This window comes from Hetaerina americana, unplaced genomic scaffold, assembly GCF_022747635.1.
Source record: "Hetaerina americana unplaced genomic scaffold, ioHetAmer1.1.p SCAF_22, whole genome shotgun sequence".
NCBI lineage: Eukaryota > Metazoa > Arthropoda > Insecta > Odonata > Calopterygidae > Hetaerina > Hetaerina americana.
The window spans coordinates 5,945,317-5,949,641 of NW_027286786.1; positions in this window are offsets into that span (position 1 = coordinate 5,945,317).

The following is a 4,325-nucleotide window of genomic DNA, read 5'->3' on the forward strand; positions in this document are numbered from 1 at the left end:
GAAATTGGCGAGTTGACTTCTTAACACGCATTTTAGGTCATTATAATCCTCTTTCTTAAACAAGTAAATTTTTCTCCTGGGCTACTTATTTTTGAACCCATAAAGAGAAAACTTTGCTGCTCTGTGGTCACCAACACCTGTTCGAGTGGCCCTTTTAACACTCTTTCAGGTATATTCGTTGCCAACAACTCAAGAATAATATAGCCTCTATTTGGTGACGTGCGTGATAAGTTGATGAATGCAGTCCAACGCAAAGGAACGTGATAGCTACTCATAGGTTTCTTTGTCTCTTCCCCCCGTTTTAAAACTATACGTTCTCCAATGACTAGATGAGGCTTTGGAATCTCCATCGATTTGTATAATTTCACGAGCGTTGTTATGAAATGAGAAACCTTCAATTTGCTGGTCTAGTTCTAGCATGGAATCTACTATGTCGTGCGGCAGACTGTGAAATGCGCACACATGCGATAACATGCAAAAGGGCTTTTATTTTGGCACCAAATGCTTTTGAAACCGTTACCTGGAGTAACCTCAGCCCTGTTGACGCAATAATTCTTGACTGCCATAAAAATCCCGCCCCCAATCCTATTTCCTCTATCGTGTCTGTAAACGGAAAAGTATTTAAGGAAAATTTCACCGTCGGCTAGTGATTATATCTCCGCCTGTGCTTTGAATAAGGCGATGAAGTTCTGCGAATTTATTTTGTAAACTTCCGCAATTAACTGCATTCTAATACAGATGAAGTTTCCTTGGCATCGTGGTTGATTAAATATTTAACGGGACACATGATTCATTTTGAATGTAACAGAGCGGAAAAATCCAGCATTTCTCGACACTTACTCAACGCAGGACGCGAAATATCAGAAAACAATCATCATCTCATCTAACAAACACCCGATTATTTACTAGGCGCTTACAGAGTCTCTTTGCCCACGCATTTAAAACGAATGTTATTAATTGCGACACTGGACCTATTCCTAACTCATCCCTGTCCTATATTTTAAAGTGAATTATTTTAAATTGTCTGTCATTATTTGAGAAGCCTCCTCTTACCTCGCCTTTCACTTTTTCTTCCCTGCTTCCACACCGGATTCCCACCTGACCCTGCAATTTACTGCAATTGCTTCCTCCAATCTCTTCCTCCTTCATGCCTCCTTCACCTTGGTGTCCTGAACGTTTGCCCGTTCCCTGTTTCACTTACAGCCTTCTGTTGCAAGTGCATATTTCCTTCAGTTCGCTGAGGAGGGTCACTCGATGCACACCCTCATTTTTCTTTTTCTGTTACCTCTCGACGTTGCTCAATTTCAGTCATATTCTCCGAGGGGTGAAGGCCCTCTTTGAATGTGTGAGTGAATTGGTCAGCTCTGTGCACGTCCCTGGTGCGGAATGTATTCCCGTTAACAGTCACGGATAGTGTGTATGTGTTCATAAACCCAGGTATCCTTAACGGAGTCCCTGTAACCCTGTGAAGGATTCCACTTAGCGTTTGGGTGTTTGTGTCCGTAATTGGTCACTGGCGAGGAAGTAACATTCCCGCAAACTACTACTGAAGGGTATTCTGGTTGAGAGGTCGTGGTCAGCCACTGTCGTGGAATTTCTTTCCCCACAAACCATCGCAACAAATTTAGTTTTCATTTCGAGACTTAGGTGCAAATTTATTACGGCCATAGGAGCTTTCCTTTAATTTTTTATTTAACGAAGATCTTTTCTTTTTACCTTCGAGTCCCTTGCGACATTTTCCGTCCGATTCCACCCGATTCGTATTTAGCGAACTATTGTTTGCATCTCCCGCGCTGACCCACACTTAATTTAGATCTAAATTATATGAAGCCACTTGATGGACCTGAGGATGAGTGCCGGTAATCGCCCCGAAGGGGGGAGTGTCATACCCGACCCCACACTCTAGTACGTTCTTCGGGGAAAAACACACCGTCCTGATATCCTCAACCTCATTACCGCAAACATTTAACAGATCCTCAAGGAACTTAACACGCCGGTGAAAACAATGCATCCACCTCCCCTCCCCTCCTCATTCTCAAACCGGAAATTTGTGCTGCGTATGAAAATCCCCGAGAGCCTCCCCCTTCCACATTCCTTATAACGCAACCGCTTCAGTTGGTAATACCCGATGCCCTCCTTTCCACAGTTTATTATTACAAACCACAACCTCAAAGACACACTAATGGCCCGGGTTCGAATCCGCGAGGTGACAGGAATTTCAGGGGCATTCCGATCCCTACCTCGGGTGCTATGCGGACTATACGTATCTCCAGTGTAGTGCGACGCCCCTCTGGTGGGACGTTAGACTGTGGACCCCTTGGCACCTTTCGGCAATGGATGCATATCTGGAACCATTCAATCCCCGAACATGTTGCCCGTACCGAATAGCCTACTTGTATGCACGTCATGCCACGAATAACCATAGCTCTCAGATACTCGTGACTAGTACTAAGGCTACAACATTATTTGCCAGATCATAAATCCGAATGCAATTGATGATGAAATATGAATACATAGGACGTGAAATATATTGATCGATGAAGAAGGTTTCTAACGTATACTTTCGCCGTCAAACGGGTGTGTGTCACTGTATGTTGTCCAGCTGCGTCTGACTCTGATTCATAATAAGCACTCGACACCCCAATTACAGCAATTAGAGCATCTTTTTCTTTACGTTACCTCTTCGTGCACACAACGGCGCCGCGAAACAAAATATTTACAAACGCCCGCATTCATTAGCCGCTAGAATTTTGTCGAAAGACAGTGTGTGGAGAATATAGCGCAATTAGTGACACTTCAGGAGTCACGCTTACAGTTGAAAATGAGAGAAAAGTCCATATTTATTTCTTTGGTGACTACTCTTAGCGCTGCGGGTCATTAATGTAGCTGCTCTTCCAATCAATTTATTTCTATATTTACAGTGTATATATTTATTATATCCATATAAATTTACGCGAATGTATTCGTCGGAATTGTTTAACGCGAACTTTATGAGGGGATTCTGGAATAAATCCCCGGATCCGGTGAATGTTGCTCACATTTTTCTCTCCAGCTTGATATTCAATTCGTTTATTCTTCATTGTACGGGTTGATTTTCTTGCAATCCTCTATTTATCTCCGTTTTCCATTATTCCCATCATAGGAAAATGTCTCAACCTATTAAAACCTATCTTCTTTCGATATTTAATTCTTCTCGGTGAAATCATTCGGTTCCGATTCGCTCTTATTCCGGTTTGATCTTCCCTCGAGCAACTCGTGAACGGTGGAATGGAGGCCGATATTCTGCTTCGCAATGCACTCGTTGTTTCATAGTAGTAATTCCTAGGAAGTGACCATTCCGGGAGTTACGAGTGAATTTTGGCCCCCGTGGAGGGGTTATCTAGCACCCCCTGAGGCAGCTCCCTCGCCTACGGCGCGCCCGGGGCCCCCCCGACGGAGGGCCGCGATGTAGACGTTCTCGAAGGGCAGGGAAATTGAGAGATTTCCGTAAATGGTATCTGGGGTGGGGTGTCGTGGAAGGAGGGGGGTTCTGGCCCCAGAGGGCGGCGAGGTTGGAGGGAGGGAGATATCGGAGGACTGAAGGGCAGATAAGGGCTCAGCAGCCGTGAGTTGTTAGCGAGTAAGCGCCTCCCTCCCTCCCACCCGCCCTTTTATCGGGCGCCCCCGCCGCCCGGAGGGCCCTCCCTCGACGGGATCCTCCGAAGACAACAAATTAAACTCCGGCTCCTAGATGGCCTCACGATCGTACTAATTAATTACAGCATGGCGTCCCGGTTCGAAGGGCCCTCCCCTCGGCCCCCTCCCGCCCCCATCCTCCCATCTGCGTCCCCTCCTCCCGCCAGAGCAGAAACCGGTCTCGGCGTCGGCTACCACAAAAGCCCGATCACTATTGGTTGACGGTATCTCGTTTCTCCGCGGCGAAAGGACGGGTTCGGTGGTGAGGGAAGCAAGCGAGAGGTAGGTGAGACGAATTTGAGAGTCTCCCTCTGGAGCGGGGCGGATGGGGGCGCATTCCGCGATGGGGGGGAATTGGGGGGGGGGCTCCGGCCGACCAAGATGGTGATGCTCTCGCGCGTCGGCGTCCCGGCGCTCGCCGTCCGTGGGCGCGCACGTTCGCGAGGGGACAGACGGAGTCGCCGGGGGCGAAGGCGGACGATGAGGCGGAGATCAAAGGCTGTCGGCGTCCACCTCTCGATCACTACGGCCATATCTGGAATCCCGGCGCAGGAAATAAACTCCCCATCGCGGACATGATAATCGCGGCTGCGGAGCCGAAAATATGGGGGGGTGATGATGTTGCATTGGGTGGAATTCGGTCTGCCGGA